The sequence below is a fragment of the Scyliorhinus torazame genome, chromosome 5 (genome assembly GCF_047496885.1).
Source record: "Scyliorhinus torazame isolate Kashiwa2021f chromosome 5, sScyTor2.1, whole genome shotgun sequence".
In the NCBI taxonomy this organism is placed as follows: Eukaryota; Metazoa; Chordata; class Chondrichthyes; order Carcharhiniformes; family Scyliorhinidae; genus Scyliorhinus; species Scyliorhinus torazame.
Window position 1 is genome coordinate 177485341 of NC_092711.1, and position 22777 is coordinate 177508117.

The 22777-nt window shown below is 50.3% G+C and overlaps 1 long non-coding RNA gene across 1 annotated transcript; it reads right to left on the bottom strand.

Annotated features, from left to right (window-relative positions):
• Positions 1-2618: 2618 nt before the first annotated feature.
• On the bottom strand, positions 2619-22534 carry LOC140422504 (uncharacterized). Its single transcript, XR_011947503.1, has 2 exons — positions 22222-22534; positions 2619-5521 (listed from the first exon to the last, which is right to left on the bottom strand). It is a non-coding gene; the product is annotated as an uncharacterized lncRNA (long non-coding RNA).
• Positions 22535-22777: the final 243 nt, after the last annotated feature.

Sequence of the window (22777 nt, forward strand, 5' to 3'; positions counted from 1 at the left end):
CGGATGTTAAGGTTAGGGATGGATGTTTAAATACTCTAGGTCAAGTCGGCATAAGGAAGGGGGAAGTTTGGGGTATTCTAAAAGGCAATAAGGTGGACAAGTCCTCAGGTCCGGATGGGGTCTATCCCAGGTTACTGAGGGAAGCGAGGGACGAAATAGCTGGGGCCTTAACAGATATCTTTGCAGTATCCTTGAGCACGGGTGAGGTCCCAGAGGACTGGAGAATTGCTAATGTTGTCCCTCTGTTTAAGAAGGGTAGCAGGGATGATCCAGGGAATTATAGACCTGTGAGCTTGACGTCAGTGGTAGGCAAACTGTTGGAGAAGATACTGAGGGATAGGATCTATTCACATTTGGAAGAAAATAGACTTATCAGTGATAGGCAGCATGGTTTTGTGCAGGGAAGGTCATGTCTTACAAACCTAATAGAATTCTTTGAGGAAGGGACAAAGTTAATTGATGAGGGAAGGACTGTAGATGTGATATACATGGACTTCATTAAGGCATTTGATAAAGTTTCCCATGGCAGGTTGATGAAAAAAGTGAAGTTGTATGGGGTTCAGGGTGTACTAGCTAGATGGATAAAGAACTGGCTGGGCAACAGGAGACAGAGGGTAGTGGTGGAAGGGAGTGTCTCAAAATGGAGAAAGGTGACTAGTGGTGTTCCACAGGGATCCGTGCTCGGACCACTGTCGTTTGTGATATCCATAAATGATCTGGACGAAGGTATAGGTGGTCTGATTAGCAAGTTTGCAGATGATACTAAGATTGGTGGAGTTGCAGATAGCGAGGAGGACTGTCAGAGAATACAGCAAAATATAGATAGATTGGAGAGTTGGGCAGAGAAATGGCAGATGGAGTTCAACCCAGGCAAATGCGAGGTAATGCATTTTGGAAGATCTAATTCTCGAGTGGACTATACGGTCAATGGAAGAGTCCTGGGGAAAATTGATGTACAGAGAGATCTGGGAGTTCAGGTCCATTGTACTCTGAAGGTGGCAACGCAGGTCGATAGAGTGGTCAAGAAGGCATACAGCATGCTTGCCTTCATCGGACGGGGTATTGAGTACAAGAGTCGGCAGGTCATGTTACAGTTGTATAGGACTTTGGTTAGGCCACATTACCTGAAGGATGTGTATGCTTTAGAGAGGGTATAGAGGAGGTTCACCAGGATGTTGCCTGGTATGGTGGGTGCTAGCTATGAAGAAAGGTTGAGTAGATTAGGATTGTTTTCATTGGAAAGACAGAGGTTGAGGGGGGATCTGATTGAGGTCGACAAAATTATGAGGTATGGACAGGGTGGATAGCAACAAGCTTTTTCCAAGAGTGGGGATGTCAATTACAAGGGGTCATGATTTCAAGGTGAGAGGGGGGAAGTTTAAGGGAGATGTGCGTGGAAAGTTTTTTATGCAGAGGGTGGTGGGTGCCTGGAACGCTTTGTCTGCGGAGGTGGTAGAAGCGGGCACGATAGCATCATTTAAGATGCATCTAGACAGATATATGAACGGGCGGGGAACAGAGGGATGTAGATCCTTGGAAAATAGGTGACAGATTTAGATAAAGGATCTGGATCGGCGCAGGCTGGGAGGGCCGAAGGGCCTGTTCCTGTGCTGTAATTTTCTTTGTTCTTTGTTTAAAGTCAACGCACACTACGAGACAGACGCTGTTAGCTGCTATCCTGTGCCAGCTCAAATCCAGCAGCCTCAGAACCGAACAATGGCCATTGTTCCTCTGACTGAGTGGGCGCCCGAAGCTAAGTATAGGCTTTAGCAGTAGTGATAGTTTAGTTTGGAGAGTTTTATGCATGAGTATATTTGACTGTGTGTGTAAATAAATGAGCATTGATTTCGAACTTAGTAACTGGTGTATCGAGTCTTTGATCAGTATTCGGTTTTGAACCTTGTGGCGGTATCGAGAGATACCTGGCGACTCTTGAGCAAACATAATTAAAATTAAGGAAGGCGACCATATTGGCCGCCATCTTCAGAGCCAAATTAAGAGAAACACAATTAGCAACAAAATACAGACATGATCCTTTTCCTGAATGTTCAGAGATCCCACTCGATGATACTGGGATGTTTCCCTCATCCTTAAGTACTGTAATTTGTCCGTTGAAGGAATAGACTCTTCCCTTTAGCATCTGACACTGTTCTCAATCTTCCCGTGTTTAAAACCTGCATTCAGGGGGTTCTATATGGATTTTCTATATCCAGCAGCAACTGCTGATTTCTTGTTAGAGTAATAGGCTACAGGGCACAATTTTAACCCTTTCCTTTCTATCTCTTTTCCATCTTGTGGTCAATTGTTACTCTATTTCATTCTCCTTGACCTTTATATTGTTTCAAATCTGAGGCAGTCTTTTTTTTTAAATTCTCTCTCTCATGATCAATTTAAGATTCTCTTAAGATTAGTTTCTCTGAGTTTGCACATTCTCTCTGTGTCTGTGTAGGTTTCACCCCCACAACCCTCAAAAAATGGGCAAGTTAGGTGGGTTGGCCACTAAAATGCCCCTTAATTGGAAAAAAAATAATTGGGTACTCACAATTTATAAACCAAAAAAAGGTTAGTTTCTCTGTTGCCTTGAGTTTTCTAAAAGTATTTATGAATTCTTAAAAACATTTTTAAAAAAAATCTTTTTATTGCCATTGCTCATATTTCTAAATAGTTGGATGTATACATTACATTTTTCTTACCCGCGCTAATTTACTTTATTATACAGAGAGGTTTATTTTGTCCTTCATTTAACTGACCCTATGTACATTTTGCTGCCCTCTGGATCGGTCTATAGCTCCCCTCACCTCCAACCCCCACCCTGGCTTTGGCTGTGTTTTTCTTTTATTTTCCGGGAAAGAGGGGGAGGTAGGCCCCCCTCCTCTTCTCTTGTGGTTTTCCCACCTTCCTTCCGTCTCCCTCCTCGGGCCCGCCCCCGGGTTGTGCAGTCCTTTGGTTCCTCATCAATCTTGTTTTTTAAATTCTTAGCTTACTCCTCGTTGCTGGCCTCAAACAGACCGAGAAACTGCCCCCAAGTATCCAGGAAGCCTTCCTCTGACCCTCAGATGGCGTACTTAATCTTCTCCAGGTGGAGAAGTTCCGAGAGGTCAGCGAGCCAGTCTGCAGCTGTGGGTGGTGCTGCCGATCGCCAGCCGAGCAGGATTCTCCGGTGTGCGATTAGGGAAGTGAAAGCAAGGTCGTTGGCTCCCTTCCCCATGTGTAACTCTGGCTGCTCCGATACCCCAAAAATTGCCACTATTGGACATGGCTTCACCCTCACCCCCACAACCCTGGACATTGCTTCAGAGAAGGCTGTCCAGAACCCAGCAAGCTTGGGGCAAGCCCAAAACATGTGGGTGTGGTTGGCCGGGCCCCTCTGGCACCGCTCACATTTGTCCTCCACCTCCGGGAAGAACCTGCTCAATCGGGTTCTGGTCAGGTGCGCTCTATGCACCACTTTGAGCTGCATTAGGCTTAGCCTTGCGCAGGAGGAGGTGGAGCTCACCCTGCAGAGGGGTTCGCTCCAGAGTCCCCATCATACCTCGGTCCCCAGTTCATCCTCCCATTTTTGTCTGGTCTCATCCAGTGGTGTTCGAGCTCTGTCCAGTAGCTGTCGATTTATTTTCCCATATAGCCCCCCCTTCTCGCTGTTTGTGTCTATCAGATCCTCTAGCAGTGTGTTTTCTGGGGCCCCAGAGCACCCGACTGTCTCTTTGCGGAGGAATTGTTTTATTTGGATGTGACTCAATTCCTGTCCTTTTGACAGTTTCCACTTCCTCGTCAGTTCGTCCAGTGTCACCAGACTGCGCCCTACGGACTGTCCCAGACTGTCAGTGTGGCCCCGTCCCGCCTCCATCTTTTGAAGGTGGTATCCAGCATGGCTGGGGGAATCTGTGATTGCTGCAGATGGGGCCATGGGGGCCATTTTAGTTATCCCGAAGTGCTGTGTCGACTGGGTCCACATTCTCAGTATGGCTACTACCACTGGGCTCGATGTGTACCTTGTTGAGGAGGATGAGAGGGCTGCTATGGCCAGGGCCCGGAGGGCCGTTCCTTTACAGGATGCCTCCTCCATTTGTACCCAATCTGTGTCGGGTTCTTGTACCCATCCCCTCACTCTTTCTGCCGTTGCTGCCCAGTGGTAGTATTGTAGGTTTGGTAAAGCCAGGCTCCCTTTGATTTTTCTTCTTTGCAGTGTCGGTTTGGGAATTCTCGGGTTCTTACCTCCCCACACAAACGCCATGATTAGATTGTATACGTTTTGGAAAAAGGCCTTGGGGATGAAGATCGGAATGGATCTCAACAGGAAGAGGAACCTTGGCAGTATGTTCATCTTGATCGTCTGCATTCTCCCCAGCAGGGAGAGTGGGAGTGAGCCCCACCGGTGAAGGTCTTTTCTAACTTCCTCCACCAGGCTGGTCAGGTTCCACTTGTGGATCTGTCCAGTTTCTGGCTATCTGGATCCCCAGATAACGGAAGCTGTTCTGAGCCATTTACTAGTGGACTCGCTGGTGTCTCAGCAGGTGGGATGACCGAGAGAATCTCTGCCCACACACAGTGCAGGTGAACGGCTTCTCGCCAGTGTGAACTCGCTGGTGTCGCCGCAATGTGGATGATGTTTGAAATCTCTTTGTGCAGTGAGAGCAGCTGAATGGTCTCTCCTCAGTGTGAATGCGCTGGTGTTCCATCAGTACCTGAGAGCTTTTAAACCCACTCCCACAGTCAGAGCATTTAAATGGTCTCTCATTGGAGTGAGTGACATTGTGGCTCAGCAGGCTGGATAACCGAGTGAATCGCTGCCCACACTCTGAGCAGATGAATGGCCTCTCACCAGTATGAACTCTCTGGTGTGTCCGCAATGTGCATGAGGTTTTAAACCTCTTTGTGCAGTGGGAGCAGCTAAACGGTCTCTCCTCAGTGTGAATGCGCTGGTGGATCATCAGAACCTGAGAGCTTTTGAAACCACTCCCACAGTCAGAGCATTTAAAGGGTCTCTCATTGGAGTGAGTGACATTGTGGTTCAGCAGGGTGGATAACTGAGTGAATTCCTTTCCACACACAGAGCAGATGAACGGCTTCTCCCCAGTGTGACTGCGTTGATGAGTTTCCAGCTTAGATGGATATTTAAATCCCTTCCCACAGTCTTCACATTTCCACACTTTCTCCATGTTTTTCGTCTCTTTCTGTATCTCTCCAGTTTGGATATTCAGTTAGAGCCTTGATCACACACAGAACACGTATACGGTCTCTCCCCGCTGTGAATGGTGTGATTTTTTTTCAGGCTGTGTAACTGGTTAAAGCTCTTTCCACAGTCAGTGCCCTGGAACACTCTCACTCAGGTGTGTCTGTCTCGGTGCTTTTCCAGTCACACTGATGCAGAAAATCTATTGAAGTCGACAGAGCAAACATTTCTCCTTCTAGATTCAAAGACTGATGATATTCAGGTCCCGATGAATCGACTGACTGGCAGATCTTGACATGATGTTCGTTTTGAGATTTTTTTTGCTGTAAATCCTCACTTTCTAATATCCTGTAAAAGGGGGTGACAAAAATCATCGCTGTCAGTACAGGATAGAAATTCAGAACAGACAATTCTAGTCTCTGTGGAACATTCTTTCCTCTCTCATTCACCAAAAGCTGTAAATCTCCATCCCGCACACTCTCCCTCCATTCTCACTGCTGTATCAATTCTGCTGTATGCAGAACTGGTTTAGCTCAGTGGGCTAGACAGCTGGTTTGTAATGCAGAACAAGGCCAGCAGCGCAGGTTCAATTCCCGTACCGGCTGAGAATTCTGAATTCTCCCTCTGTATACCCAAACAGGTGCCAGAATATGGCGACTAGGGGCTTTTCACAGTAACTTCATACATGTGACAGTAAAAGATTATTGTTATATTATTATTAATATTCACACTTCCAATGCTCCTGAAGATGCTGATTCAGGCTGAGTAACAGATCCACGCTCACTGCTTCCTGTCCTGGATGCAGAGACCTCAAAATCTTCATGCAGGCTGCCAGATATATGTTGTACATTACTGGCTTAAAAATGTGTTTAATGTATAGGTTTGTTCCAGTTGGTTGAGAAACATGCATTTGTGATTGATCATGATCTTGATACTTGCTGCCTATAAGGGTAGACAAGCAGAGATGCCCAATAATTTCTAAATGATAATGGATGGTCGCTGCAGGGTTACAGAATGGGACCCACTCGAGACTGACAGAATTGCTCAACAGAGTCGGCATCAACTCGAAATGTCCACTGGATTCCTGATCTTCTGTAATAAATCTAATCGGAAATATGTAACGTAGCTACAGTACAATAATAATAATCTTTTATTGTCACAAGTATGAAGTTCCTGTGAAAAGCCCCTAGTCGCCACATTCCGGCACCTGTTCGGGTAAGCTGGTACGGGAATTGAACCCGCACTGCTGGCCTTGTTCTGCACCACAAACCAACTGTCTAGCCCACTGAGCTAAACTAGCTCCAGTACTATGCTACAAGACTGGAATAATCAATGTACTTTATTCCAAGGCCACCAATAATGTATCTAATCTGTGCAATGTAACAACACAAGATATATCGCTGTCCTCATAGAATCAGAGAGTTTCGCAGCAGAGCAAGAGGCCCTTCGGCCCATCCTGTCTGTACTGGTTATCAGGCACCTATCTATTCTCATCCCATTTTCCAGCACTTGGTCCGTAGCCTTGTGTGCTTTGACCTGTCAAATACTCAGCTAAATGCTTCTTCAATGTTGTGAGGTTTCCCGCCTTGACCACAATTCAGGCAGTGAGTTCCATATCCCACCATCCTCTGGTGAAAATGTTTTTCCTCAAATACCCTCTAAACCTCCTGCCACTCATCTTAAATTTATGCCCGCTGTTTATCGACATGTCTACTAAGGGGAAAGGTTTCTTCCAATCTACTCTTGCGATGTCTTTTATAAATTTGTAAATCTCAGTCACTTACCCCTCAGCTCTAAGGGGAACAACTCCTAACCAGCCTTTCTTCATAGCTGAAACGTCCAGGCAACATCCTGGTGAATCTCCTCTGCACCCTTTCTAGTCTAATCACATCCTTCCTCTAGAGTAGAGGAACTGCACACAGTACTCCAGCTGCAGCCTAATGAGCATTTTATACGGCTCCATCATGACCACCCTGCTCCTATATTCAATACCTCAGCTGATAAAAGCAAGTATCCCATATCCCTTATTATCCACCTTATCTCCGTGTCTTTCTGACTTCAGGGATCTATGGACATGCACACCAAGGTCCCTCTGGTCCTCTATGCTTCCTAGGATCCTACCATTCATTGTATATTCCCTTGTCTGGTTAGTCCTCCCAACATGCATTACCTCACACTTTGCAGGGTTAAAATCATTTGCCACTGTTCTCCCCATCTAACGAGACCATCTATAGCGTCCTGTAATATAAGGCTTTCCTCCTATTTACCACTCTACAATGTTTTGTCATCTGCATACATTCTTGCCTCCTACATTCACATCTACGTCATTAATGTACACGACAAACAGCAAAGGGCCCAGCAGCAATCCTATCGGAACACCACTGGACATGGGGTCCCAGTCACAAAGACAACCTTCGGCCATCACCCTCTGCCTCCTGCCACAAAGCTAATTTGGGATCCAATTTGCCAAAATGCCCTGGATCCTTTGGGCTCCTACCTTCCTGGCAAGTCTCCCATGACAGACTGAAGCCTCACTGAAGTCCATGTAGACCACATCAACTGTACAACCGTCAGCACCTATTCACCGCCTCGAAAACTACAAATCAAATTTGAAAGACACGATCTCCCCCTGACAAAACCATGCTGACTATCCTTCTTTAATCCTTACCTCCCCAAGTGGAGATGAATTCTGGCCCTCAGAATTGTTTCCAATAGTTTCCCCAACACTGAAGTTAGACTCACTGGTCTGTAATTTCATGTTTTTTCCCTACTTCCCTTTGTGAATAATGGAACCACATTATCTGTCCTCCAGTCCTCCGGCACCGCTCCTGTGACCAGAGAAGATTTGAAAATTATTGTCAGAGCCTCTGCAATCTACTCTTTTGCCTCCCACAGCAGCCTGGGAAACATCTCATCTGGGCCTGAGGATTTAAACAAGTGACCAATTGAAGGTCAGAATAAGAAATGGAAAGGGGGAGAAAAGAAAGCGTTTTACTCACAGATATTGGTGGAACTTGGGTGAAATTGTACCGGGGTTGGTAAAACCCGGTGAACACCCCTGAGAGATGGTACCCTGCCTTCTTCCATTGTTCTAGATGTCTGGCATACATATCTATCCCCGAGATACCTTCCGTCGATTTCCCCCGCGTCTCTTTCTGCTTAATTATTCACGCTGCCACCTCCGTTATATTAAAGGGCACTGATCTCAGGGGTATTCCCCCTTTTGCATGGATTGGCACATGGGCACACACCCAACAGCTAGAGACATCTGTGCCTTTCGCATATGCACATGACATGTACAAGTAGGGATTTACATGCAAGTCCTGTACATTCCGCGCTGGGAGTCTACTCCCGGTTACTACCATCAAACATATTATCATTATTACTGCAAACACCATGGGTCTTCTGCAGTTCTTTGGAATTTTGGTTGTGTGGAGTTACCTCGTTTGAACATAAATACATATTTTTACTCTCGGTATACTTTTAATTGTGTCCAATGTTTCCATCGTCCCATACCTTCTATGTCCACACGTACACAGGTATCCCCACTGATCAGGACTTGGTCCATCTGGGGGCAATCCCAGGCTTTTCAGGTAGCACCTTTACCATCACCTTCATCCCTGCTATCGGGTCATCAGGGAATACGGTCCAGAAAAAGTTCCAGATTTTTCTCCTTCGTCTCCTGCCCAGTCCACACTGGCTGCCGCATTTCCTTTCACTGATTACTGAGCTCTAATATGTATCTACGCGTCCTGTCCCTTATCGGACTATTTCTTCTCCCCCTGTTATTATCCCCTGCGCAGTTGCACAGCTCGTCGCGTCATCACCTCATAGGGTGATAATCCAGTTGTTCGGTTTGGGCTCGCTCTTAACTTCATTAGGACAGTGGGCAGCACATCTACCCATTGCTGCCGATTCTCCCCTAGAGCCTTTGTCAGGGCAGTTTTTAGAGTCCTATTCATCCGCTCTACCATTCCTGAGCTTTGGGGATGGTAAGGGATGTGCAATTTGTGTTTGATCCCCATCCACTCACATATTTTCTTCATTACTGTTCCAGTAAAGTGTGTTCCTTGGTCCGAATCTAGTTGCAAGGGTACCACCCAGCAAGGAATCATGTCCTCGGCTAATATTCGTGCCATGGTTGTGGCTGTGCAGTCTCGGGCTGGGAATACCTCCACCCATCTGGTAAATTGGTGAATTATTACTAGGCAGTATCGTTCAGCCTGGCTCGGAGGTTGTGATCCGGTAAAGTCAATTTGGAGATTCTCCCAGGTCCCTTTGGTCTCGGCTGATGTGCCACCCGGATCTTTATGGAGCGCCCCGGGTTGTACTGCGCACATGGGATGCATCTCTGACAGTGATTAACTAGATCTCTCCCCATTCCTGGCCACCACCATTCCTTAATAATAATATAATAATCGCTTACTGTCACAAGTAGACTTCAATGAAGTTACTGTGTAAAGCCCCTAGTCGCCACATTCCGGCGCCTGTTCGGGAGGCTGGTACGGGAATTGAACCCGCGCTGCTGGCATTGTTCTGCATTACAAGCCAGTTTAGCCTACTGTGCTAAACCAGCCCCTTTCCGATTAAGTGTATCATGGCCTCTCTTCCTGCCTGGTCCATTCCATGATGTAATTCAAGGAGGGTCTGCCTGATGCAGGCAGGGGCAATTACCTTTCCAATCTTCCTCCAGATCCCTTTCTTATTTGTCTTCCCCCCTTTTTTATCCCATTCCTCCTTTTCTTCCCTTGATATGTCTTTGTGTAATTGTTCATCACTAATGTTTTCTACCTGGGCATTCATGACGGGAATGTCGTGTTCCAGGGCAATTTGGGCCGCCTTGTCTGCTGCTTCGTTACCTTTTTGTTGGGGTGTCTCCACCTTCCAGTGGGCCTTAACGTTAATCACTGCTACCTGTCTCTGTAACCTTATAGCTTCCAATAAGGCTTCTACACGCTGTTGTTGTTTTATCCTATCACCTCCAGAAGTGACAAAGCCCCTCCTGTCCCATGCCGTTATATAGTCGTGCACGACCCCGAAGGCATACCTATTATCTGTGTATATGTTCACCGTCTTCCCCTTGGCCATGATCAGGGCCTGAGTGAAAGCCACCAATTCAACCACCTGTGCTGACAGTGCTCCTTCCAGCCTTCCCGAGAGGACTGTTACTAATTTGTCATCTCCTACTGCCCATCCGGTTCGTGGGGACCGTTGACATATTTTCTAGATCCATCTACATCCAGGTGAGTTCTGGGGTTTCTCGAGGGTCTTCTTCCATTATCGTTCCACTTACCTCCTCATCTATCTCAGAGTATACATAGGACTCTCCTGTGTATATGATTCCTTCTGCAGGGTTTTCCCCGGTGTCCTTCATGATGCCTTAAATAGGCAAGTTGTAGTAGGGGATCTATTATCAGGGGGATAGATAGTATCCTTTGTGAGCAGGATAAAGAGTCCCGCATGGTATGTTGCCTGCCCGGTGCTAGGGTGCGGGACATCTCTGACCGGCTTGAAAGGATACTGGAGAGGGAGGGGGAGGATCCAGTTGTTGTGGTCCATGTCGGTACCAACAACATAGGCAAGTCTAGGAAAGAGGACCTGTTTAGGGATTATAAAGAGCTAGGATTCAAATTTTAAAAAACAGGTCCTCAAGGGTCATAATCTCCGGATTACTGTCCGAGCCACGTGCAAATTGGCATAGGGAGGCAAGAATAAGGGAAGTGAACATGTGGCTGAAAGAGTGGTGTGGGAAAGAGGGGTTCCTTTTCATGGGACACTAGCATCAGTTTTGGGACAGGGGGGATCTATACCGTTGGGATGGTCTCCACCTGAACCGAGCTGGGACCAGTGTTCTGGCGAAAAGAGTAAATAGGGTGGTCAATAGGACTTTAAACTAGAGATTCGGGGGGGAGGGAAAGTCAGGGAACCAAGAGGTGAAGTAATCAGTGGGAAGCGTAGCTGCTTAGGAATACAAAAAAGCACGAAAAGACAGAACTCAGGAGAGGTTACGATAGTCCCCATCCCACAAAATATGACACAGTGTATGGAAAGGCTCAGTAAACCAAGGTCCACCACACTAAGAAAACAAAAAGGGATGGTCAATAGAGAATTAAAGGTGCTATATTTAAATGCGCGCAGTGTACGGAACAAGGTAGATGAGCTTGTGGCCCAGATTGTGACTGGCAGGTGTGGTGTGGTAGGCATCACAGAGACGTGGTTGCAGGGGGTTCAGGACTGGCATTTAAACATCCAGGGATTCACAACCTATCGAAAAGACAGAGAGGTGGGCAGAGGGGGCGGGGTTGCCTTGTTAATTAGGAATGAAATTAAATCAACAGCACTAAACGACATAGGGTCAGTGTGGTAGCATGTATTGGGGGTCATGTGGGACTGGAAGCCCTAATGTCATTGGCTGACAGATCCCGGGACCTGGTTGGCCGTTGACCTCAAGCTCCGCCCTGAAGGCGGAGTATAAGAAGCCGGAGTCTTCCCCCGCAGGCCAGTTTACTATCGAGCTGCGGGGGAACAGACACGCTTAATAAAGCCTCATCGACTTCACTCTATTCGTCCCATGGAGTCTTTGTGCGCTACAATTTATTAAGCGTGCCTAAAAAAAAAAGGGGCTATGGAGCTCAGGATCATTCCGGAATGCCTGAGGATCAGCCCCCACGCAGTGAACGCGGCAGCAGCCTTCAAGCACTGGCAGACTTGCTTCGAGGCCTACCTCAGAACGACCACCGGCCGAGTCTCAGAAGACCAAAAACTGCAGGTCCTGCACTCGATGGTGAGCACGGAGATTTTCTCCCTCATCGAAGACTCGGACGATTTCCAGACGGCGTTCGCAGCACTGAAAAGTCTCTACGTTCGCCCAGTTAACCAAATCTACGCTCGCTACCAGCTCGCGACGAGACGGCAAGCTCCCGGAGAATCGATGGACGAGTTCTACGCCGCGCTGCTGATTTTGGGATGAGCCTGCAGCTGCCCGTCGGTGAACGCAAACGAACACACGGACATGTTAATGCGCGATGCTTTTGTGGCAGGTATGCAATCCTCCCAAATCCGCCAAAGACTTCTAGAAAAAGAGTCGCTAGGACTCTCAGAGGCACGGGCCCTAGCAGCCTCCCTAGACGTGGCCGCGCGTAATACCCGCGCCTACGGCCCCGACCGCGCGGCAACCCATTGGGCCCCGTACGTACCCGTCGCGGCAAACCCCCTACCCCTCCACAGGCTTGCGCGGTCCAAACGCCGAGTCGCACCGGGGGCGCCCGCTGTTATTTCTGCGGCCAGGCGAAACACCCCCGACAGCGCTGCCCGGCCCGCGAAGCTATCTGCAAAAGCTGCGGGAAAAAGGGCCATTATGCGGTTGTGTGCCGGTCCCGTGAGGTCGCCGCCGTCCCGGGAGCACAGGGAGCCCTGCAAGCAGTTTACGCGCCCCAACCCCCCCAGTACGCCATGTGCGACCCGCAGGCGCAGCCGCTCTGGGTCCCGACCACCGCGGTCCCGGGAGAACTGGGAGCCCTGCACGCCGCCTACGCCCCCCAACCCCCCTCCCCGCAGCCCATGTATGACCCGCCGCCGGCGCTACCGCTTTGGGTCCCGGCCAACACTCTCCACGGAGAGGAGGGAGTTTTCCGCGTCCCTAACGCCACCCTAACCCCCACCGCGCGCCCCACGCCTGACCCGCCGGCGCCACCTACTTGGGCCCCGACCACCGCTGTCCCCGGTGAGGGAGCTCCGCGCGGTCCTTGCGCTCGCGGCCCCACGCCTGACCCGCCGGCGCTGCCGACCTGGGCCCCGACCACCGCTGTCCCCGGTGAGGGAGCTCCGCGCGGTCCTAGAGCTCGCGGCCCCACGCCTGACCCGCCGGCGCTGCCGACTTGGGCCCCGACCACCGCTGTCCCCGGTGAGGGAGCTCCGCGCGGTCCTAGCGCTCGCGGTCCTAGCGCTCCCCAGCCCCCCCAGCACACCATGTGCGACCCGCAGACGCCGCCATTTTGGGTCCCGGCCACCACGAGGGGAGGAGGGGCGCCGATGTGCGACCCGCAGATGCCACCATTTTGGGTCCCGGCCACCACGAGGGGAGGAGGGGCGCCGCCACCTTGGACCGCCCCAGACCTGTACGACGCGTGGGGGCGGCCATTTTGTCCACCCCCGCCGCCATCTTGTGACCCCCCAGCCACGTGCGATGTATGGGGGCGGCCATTTTGTTCATCCCCGACTCCATCTTGGACGGCAACAACGGACCCCACTCCACTACTACAACCACGGCTCGCTTCGATTACGCTCGATCAAGCTCGGCCCCGGACACTCCAGACGACAACGGTACTAATAAACGGCCACGAGACGCCATGCCTAGTCGACTCCGGGAGCACGGAAAGCTTTATACACCCTGACACGGTAAGACGCTGTTCCTTAACCACCTATCCCAGCGCACAAAAGATTTGCCTAGCTGCAGGATCCCACTCCGTACAGATCCAGGGATTCTGCATAGTTACCCTAACGGTGCAGGGGAGGGGGTTCAAAAACTACAAACTAAACGTCCTTCCCCAACTCTGTGCCCCCACCTTGCTGGGATTAGATTTCCAATGCAATCTACAGAGCCTTACGTTCAAATTCGGTGGCCCCATACCCCCACTCACTATCTGCGGCCTCGCTACCCTCAAGGTGCAACCCCCGTCCTTGTTTGCGAACCTCACCCCGGATTGCAAACCCGTCGCCACTAGGAGCAGACGGTACAGCGCCCAGGACCGGACCTTCATTCGGTCCGAAGTCCAGCGGCTACTAAAGGAGGGCATAATCCAGGCCAGCAATAGTCCCTGGAGAGCGCAGGTGGTAGTAGTGAAGACAGGGGAGAAACAAAGGATGGTCATTGACTATAGCCAGACCATTAACAGGTACACACAACTAGACGCGTACCCTCTCCCCCGCATATCCGACATGGTCAATCGGATTGCCCAGTTTAAAGTCTTCTCCACCGTGGACCTCAAGTCCGCCTACCATCAGCTCCCCATCCGCCCAAGTGACCGCAAGTACACAGCCTTCGAGGCAGACGGGCGATTATACCATTTCCTACGGGTCCCTTTTGGCGTCACAAACGGGGTCTCGGTCTTCCAACAGGAGATGGACCGAATGGTTGATCAACATGGGTTGCGGACCACGTTCCCGTATCTCGACAATGTAACCATATGCGGCCACGATCAGCAGGACCACGACGCCAACCTCCAAAAATTCCTCCAGACCGCCAAAGCCTTGAACCTCACGTACAACGAGGACAAGTGCGTTTTTAGCACCGACCGGCTAGCCATTCTGGGCTACGTAGTGCGCAATGGGATAATAGGCCCCGACCCCGAACGTATGCGCGCACTCATAGAATTTCCCCTCCCGCACTGCCCAAAAGCCCTGAAACGCTGCTTGGGGTTCTTTTCGTACTACGCCCAGTGGGTCCCCCAGTACGCAGACAAGGCCCGCCCCCTAATACAGACCACGACCTTCCCTCTGTCGACAGAGGCTTGCCAGGCCTTCAGCCGCATCAAAGCGGATATCGCAAAGGCCACGATGCGCGCCATCGACGAGTCCCTCCCCTTCCAGGTCGAGAGCGACGCCTCCGACGTAGCTCTAGCGGCCACCCTTAACCAAGCGGGCAGACCCGTGGCCTTTTTCTCCCGGACCCTCCACGCCTCAGAAATCCGCCACTCTTCAGTAGAAAAGGAAGCCCAAGCCATAGTGGAAGCTGTGCGACATTGGAGGCATTACCTGGCCGGCAGGAGATTCACTCTCCTCACGGATCAACGGTCGGTAGCCTTCATGTTCGATAATGCACAGCGGGGCAAAATCAAAAACGACAAGATCTTAAGGTGGAGGATCGAGCTCTCCACCTTCAACTGTGAGATTTTGTATCGTCCCGGAAAGCTGAACGAGCCGTCCGATGCCCTATCCCGCGGCACATGTGCCAACGCACAAATAAACCGCCTCCAAACCCTCCACGTGGACCTCTGCCACCTGGGGGTCACTCGGTTTTACCACTTCATCAAGTCCCGCAATCTCCCATACTCTTTAGAGGAGGTCCGTACAGTCACAAGGGACTGCCACATCTGCGCGGAATGCAAGCCGCATTTTCTCAGGCCAGATGGAGCGCACCTGATTAAGGCTTCCCGCCCCTTTGAACGCCTCAGTCTCGATTTCAAAGGGCCCCTCTCCTCCACCGACCGCAACGCATATGTTCTTAATGTAGTGGACGAATACTCCCGCTTCCCTTTTGCCATTCCCTGTTCTGACATGACCGCGGCCACAGTCATTAAAGCCCTGAACAGCATCTTCACACTGTTCGGTTACCCCGTATACGTCCACAGCGACAGGGGGTCCTCTTTCATGAGTGACGAGCTGCGCCAGTTCCTGCTCAGCAAGGGCATAGCCTCAAGCAGGACGACCAGCTACAACCCCCGGGCGAACGGGCAAGTAGAAAGGGAGAACGGCACGGTCTGGAAGGCCGTCCTACTGGCCCTACGGTCCAGGGACCTCCCAGTTTCACGGTGGCAGGAGGTACTCCCGGACGCTCTCCATTCCATCCGGTCGTTATTATGTACGAGCACTAATCAAACGCCACATGAACGTCTCCTTGTCTTCCCTAGGAGGTCCTCCTCTGGAACGTCACTGCCGACCTGGCTGGCGGCCCCAGGACCCATCCTGCTCCGAAAGCATGTGCGGGCACATAAGGCGGACCCGTTGGTCGAAAGGGTTCACCTCCTCCACGCGAACCCCCAGTACGCCTACGTGGAGTACCCCGACGGCCGACAGGACACGGTCTCCCTGCGGGATCTGGTGCCCGCCGGCAACACGCACCCCCCCCCCCCCCCCCGACACCATTCACCCAACCCCCCCCCTTCCTGCCACCACCGCACCCAGCGACCGCCCCCTTCCCAGGAGGATCGGTCCCCCTCCCCTCAGCTTCGACCAAGAATCAAGCCCAAGCTGAAACCGTATGGCTCCTGGAGGCGACAACACTGGTACAAGCACCACCACCACCACCGCCGGGGCCGAGGCGATCGACACGGACGACCAGACCGCCCGACCGACTCGTGGCGTCAATGTAAAACAAATATGGACTGTTCACAAGAACATTTTGCTTTTCTTCCTATACCCTCTGTAAATAGTTGCAACAGGACAAAATTGTCCAATACTGTATTGCCATGTGAATGTTTTGTCCTCCCAGGACCAGCCCTGTAAACCCTTACCACCATACGAAGCATCACCCCGTCGGGTTCATTTTGACAAGGGGTGAATGTGGTAGTATGTATTGGGGGTCATGTGGGACTGGAAGCCCTAATGTCATTGGCTGACAGATCCCGGGTCCTGGTTGGCCGTTGACCTCAAGCTCCGCCCTGAAGGCGGAGTATAAGAAGCCGGAGTCTTCCCCCGCAGGCCAGTTTACTATCGAGCTGCGGGGGAACAGACACGCTTAATAAAGCCTCATCGACTTCACTCTATTCGTCTCATGGAGTCTTTGTGCGCTACAGTCAGATGATGTGGAGTCTGTGTGGGTAGAGTTGAGGAACCACAAAGGCAAAAAAAACATAATGGGAGTTATGTACAGGCCTCCCAACAGTGGCCAGGACCGGGGGCACAAAATGCACCATGAAATAGAAAGTGCATGTCTGAAAGGCAAGGTCACAGTGATCATGGGGGAGTTCAATATGCAGGTGAACTGGGTAAATAATGCTGCCAGTGGACCCAAGGAAAGAGAATTCATTGAATGCTTACAGGAGGGCTTTTTGGAACAGCTTGTGATGGAGCCCACGAAGGAACAGGCCATTCTGGACTTAGTGTTATGTCATGAGCCAGACTTGATTAAAGATCTTAATGTAAGGGAACACTTAGGAGGCAGTGATCATAATATGGTCGAATTCAATCTCCAATTTGAAAGAAAGAAGGTAGAATCAGATGTAAAGGTGTTACAGTTAAATAAAGGTAACTACAGGGGCATGAGGGAGGAACTGACGAAAATCGACTGGGAGCAGAGCCTAGTGGGAAAGACAGTAGAAAAGCAATGGCAGGAGTTTCTGGGAGTAATTGAGGACACAGTACAGAGGTTCATCCCAAAGAAAAGAAAGGTTATCAGAGGGGGGATTAGGCAGCCATGGCTGACAAAGGAAGTCAGGGAATGCATCAAAGCAAAAGAGAAAGCCTATAATGTGGCAAAGAGTAGTGGGAAGTCAGAAGATTGGGAAGGCTACAAAAACAAACAGAGGATAACAAAGAGAGAAATAAGGAAAGAGAGGATCAAATATGAAGGTAGGCTAGCCAGTAACATTAGGAATGATAGTAAAAGTTTATTTAAATACATTAAAAACAAACGGGAGGCAAAAGTAGACATTGGGCCGCTCCAAAATGACGCTGGTAATCTAGTGATGGGAGACAAGGAAATAGCTGAGGAACTAAATAAGTACTTTGCGTCAGTCTTCACAGTAGAAGACATGAGTAATATCCCAACAATTCAGGAGAGTCAGGGAGCAGAGTTGAATATGGTAGCCATTACAAAGGAGAAACTGCTAGAGAAACTAAGAGGTCTAAAAATTGATAAATCTCCGGGCCCAGATGGGCTACATCCTAGAGTTCTAAAGGAGATAGCTGAAGAAATAGTGGAGGCGTTAGTTATGATCTTTCAAAAGTCACTGGAGTCAGGGAAAGTCCCAGAGGATTGGAAAATCGCTGTTGTAACCCTCCTGTTCAAGAATGGAACAAGGAAAAAGATGGAAAATTATAGGCCAATTAGCCTAACCTCGGTTGTTGGCAAGATTCTAGAATCCATTGTTAAGGATGAGATTTCTAAATTCTTGGAAATGCAGGGTCGGATTAGGACAAGTCAGCATGGATTTAGTAAGGGGAGGTCGTGCCTGACAAACCTGTTAGAGTTCTTTGAAGAGATAACACATAGGTTAGACCAAGGAAAGCCAATGGATGTTATCTATCTTGACTTCCAAAAGGCCTTTGATAAGGTGCCTCACGGGAGACTGCTGAGTAAAATAAGGGCCCATGGTATTCGAGGCAAGGTATTAACATGGATTGACGATTGGCTGTCAGGCAGAAGGCAGAGAGTTGGGATAAAAGGTTATTTTTCGGAATGGCAACCGGTGACGAGTGGTGTCCCGCAGGGGTCAGTTTTGGGGCCACAGTTGTTCTCTTTATATATTAACGATCTAGATGACGGGACTGGGGGCATTCTGGCTAAGTTTGCCGATGATACAAAGATAGGTGGAGGGGCAGGTAGTATTGAGGAGGTGGGGAGGCTGCAGAAAGATTTAGACAGTTTAGGAGAGTGGTCCAAGAAATGGCTGATGAAATTCAATGTGGGAAAGTGCGAGGTCTTGCACTTTGGAAAAAAGACTAGAGGCATGGACTATTTTCTAAACGGTGACAAAATTCATAATGCTGAAGTGCAAAGGGACTTGGGAGTCCTAGTCCAGGATTCTCTAAAGGTAAACTTGCAGGTTGAGTCCTTAATTAAGAAAGCAAATGCAATGTTGTCATTTATCTCAAGAGGCTTGGAATATAAAAGCAGGGATGTACTTCTGAAGCTTTATAAAGCACTAATTAGGCCCCATTTAGAATACTGTGAGCAATTTTGGGCCCCACACCTCAGGAAGGACATACTGGCAGTGGAGCGGGTCCAGCGGAGATTCACACGGATGATCCCAGGAATGGTAGGCCGAACATACGATGAACGTCTGAGGATCCTGGGATTACATTCATTGGAGTTTAGGAGGTTGAGGGGAGATCTAATGGAAACTTACAAGATAATGAATGGCTTAGATAGGGTGGACGTAGGGAAGTTGTTTCCATTAGCAGGGGAGACTAGGACCCGGGGGCACAGCCTTAGAATAAAATGGAGTCACTTTAGAACAGAGATTAAGAGAAATTTCTTCAGCCAGAGAGTGGTGGGTCTGTGGAATTCATTGCCACAGAGGGCGGTGGAGGCCGGGACGTTGAGTGTCTTTAAGACAGAAGTTGATAAATTCTTGATTTCTCGAGGAATTAAGGGCTATGGAGAGAGAGCGGGTAAATGGAGTTGAAATCAGCCATGATTGAATGGTGGGGTGAACTCGATGGGCCGAATGGCCTTATTTCCGCTCCTATGTCTAATGGTCTTATGACACTGATCTATCATTAGGAATGAACACTGTTTCCCAGTGGGCCTGTTGTCGGTTTGAGACTGATCTGAGCTTACTGTTGTTCAACATTTCTACAATGGTATGCCTGGTGTGTAAGATGATATCTCCGGTCATTACTGTAGGTTCGCTGACCCTGACCGCCCATGCTGCGCAGTCCCGAGCTGCCACGCAGCGAGACAAGCCCGCCAGTGCGGGCGGCTGTCTTGTTGAGTAATATGCCACTGGTCTTCGCCTGTCCCCATGGACTTGGGTGACGACTGCGGCATAGAACTCACCGTCGTTCCTGCAATGTATGTGGATCGGCTTTCTCGGGTCTGGTAGACCGAGGCTGGGGGCAGATGACAATGCCCGTGTGCTTGTTTCTCTTCCAGTCCCCAGTCCATGGACTGGGTGCCAGGACTTCCCCCTTTTACCAGTCTTTGGATAGGATCCCCTATGCCGCAAAGTTAGGTATAAAATCCTGACTATAATTAAACAGCCCTGAAACCTTACGAACTCCGTGGACAGAGATATCTCCTGGATTGCCGCTCGGTTTCCTGGGGCATGGTTCAGGTTCCCTGGGATATCTGTTGCCCCAGATAAATGACGGTCTTGCATCCTATTTGAGCCTTTTTGGGGTTTACCTTAAATCCTCCTGTTTCTAATGCCTGTAGGACCTCCGTCAACGCTGCAGCGTATCCGGGTTCGCCCTCTGAGGTGATCAACAGATCATCTACACACTGCAGAATTGTGCTGCGATACAGGCTTAAATACACCCTTTCCAGCAGGGAGTTCATAACACGGTGGAATATGGCTGGGCTGTTGTGGAATCCCTGCGGCAGCCTCGTCCATGTGCATTGTTTATCCCCCACGTGAAGGCAAATTTATTCTGGGACTCTGGATCCAATGGTACGGACCTGAATCCATTAGCTATATCCAAAACTGTGAGTATCTTGTGTTCTGGGTTCAAATCGGTCAAAATGGTAGCTGGGCTCGAGACTATGGGGTGTAATTTAGGAGTCACCTTGTTCAATTCTGTGTAATCGATGGTCAGACGGAATGTTTTATCAGGTTTAATTACTGGCCATACTGGTACGTAGTACTTTCAGTCAGACTAATTATTCCCTTCTCTTCTAAATCCCGAACAACTTCTTGTACTGCCTGTTATGACTCGGGCATCATGGGAAACTGCTCATGTGGTTTATGTCCAGGTCCTTGGAGGACGATGGGTTCCATAGGGATCTCCCCCATCTCCTGTTTCATTTTGGCCCATACCCCATCCATCAATCTGCACACAGTGCCGAAAGGCCCCGGCTCCTCGTCCCAATCTCCTTTTAGGATGCTTGCACTCCTCACTTTGGCCATGTGGTGGCAATGTTGGTTGAATCGGACCTTGGATCGTCATTTCGTGGCCAGTGAACTTTGTGGTTCGCTGCGTCTATCAGTATATGCAGTTTTTTTAGTCGGTCCATTCCCAGGACTCATCCCTCATTATCAGGGCATACAAAAATCTGGACTGGTCACAGTCGGTCGGCTATGTCTAATATAACTGTTTTGCTCTTATAGACTCGGGTCCTTGAACCCCCCAGTCCAATTATATATATATATTCTTTTGTAAGTGGCAAGGGTTCCGAAACCCTTCGAAACAGCCTGCTTCTCAGCGGAATGAGGCTTTGGGCAGGATTCTGCGGGAATCAGTGGGGTGGGCGACTCCAGCGCTGAGGAGTGGCGTGAATCACAATGGCGTCGGGCCACCCAAAGGTGTGGAATCCTCGCCGGAGTGGTTTGCGCCGCGCTGGCCGGCGGGTAAGGGGCTTGGTGCCACGCCAACCGGTGCCGAAGGGCCTCCGCCGGCCGGCGCGAGTTGGCACATGCGCGGGAGTGCCAGCGTGTGCTGGCGTCATCCCAGCGCATGCGCAGGGGGCGTTCATCTCCGCGTCGGCCATCGCGGAGGTCCACAGCGGCCGACGCGGAAGAATAGAGTGCCCCCAAGGCACAGGCCCGCCCGCAGATCGGTCGGCCCCGATCGCGGGCCAGGCCACCGTGGGTGCACCTCCAGGGGCCAGATCCCCCCGCGAGGCACCCGGAGGCCGCCCGCAGAGCCACTGGTCCCGCCGGTAAGTACCTGGTGGACCTGGAGCGGCCGCCCGCAGCTCGACTCCCACCCCCGCCAAATCCCTGGTGCCGGAGAATTCGGCAACCGGCGGGGACGGGATTCACGCTGCCCCCCGGCGATTCTCCGATCCGGTCCGGGGGGGGGGGGGGCAGAGAATCCCGCCCCTTGTATCTCTGGTTTGTGGCATTAGCATACCGCTGAAAGGGTGCACACTTGACTCCTGTTACTTCTTCCCCGTCCCGTTTTGGTGGGGCGGAGCCATTGGGTGGCGGCTTTATCAGTTTTACCAGTTGATGGACCAAGATGATCCCGGCCTTTTTGGTCGTGTCCCGTTTTTGTCCATCCCACCACTTTCTCTGTGCTGTGAGGGACACTGTGGGATCCCATCCTTCTTTACACATTTTCTTCACTAACTCTTTGCCTACATTTCAGGGACCCCGGGGGGCCTCAGTTCGGTGGTCCTCGACCACTCGCTTCCATGACTTGTTAACTAAAATCGCCTGCTCACCACGAATCCGGTCCCGCTCAGGCGACTCGTTCTCAGAGGTCTTACCACTCGTCCGCCTCGAGAGGTGGGGGTCCTGACTTGTAACTATGTCGTTATGATGATTACACCGGACGGGTAACACATGGCACTCTGTGCGTCTTAGATTCCCAACTAACTCTGGCCGTCACACGGGGCTCAATCGCACCCTTCATTCAGGCTCAGTCTGGGCCCTCGAGCAGCTTCCCATCACAAAGCCTGTAATAGCAAGACGGACACATTTTAAATTGTGTCTCTTACTCACTCGGTCTGACTGCCTGATCCGCTGAATATCACTTCGCCGTCCGGCCGCCTCGCCAAATGACTCTAATTTCTGGCTGTCAGAACTTTGACGACTTGCCCAGTTCACTGGCTCGGGCGGCATTCCAGCTTGTTACAGAGCTCTGGGAGAAGAGTCCCAGACCCTGCAGTCTGTGGAAACATCTTCTCGTTCGAGCCAGGGCTTACACTGGTTTAACACAGTTTCAAAAAGCGGAATTAGTTTATGTACTCATTTACTTGGAGCCAATCCCTTATTAACACATTTAGATCACATTTCTCCAATCAATTCCTTACACATTAGGTTACATTGTTCCAATCAGCTCTTCACATTTGTGATTATATATTAGTCATGGTGTCTCAGTTAGTGACACACAAAGAGGGCCTCTTCCTCATTTGGTTGCTATTTTGAGTTTGGTCACCCGCTCCTGTGGTTGTGGAGCAATGGGTCAGTTACATACACAGGATGCACCTGGTCAGGGGACACTTATTTTCCCCTTGTGTTCAGCAGAATTCGGTGTTCGTACAATAGTCAAGTATCC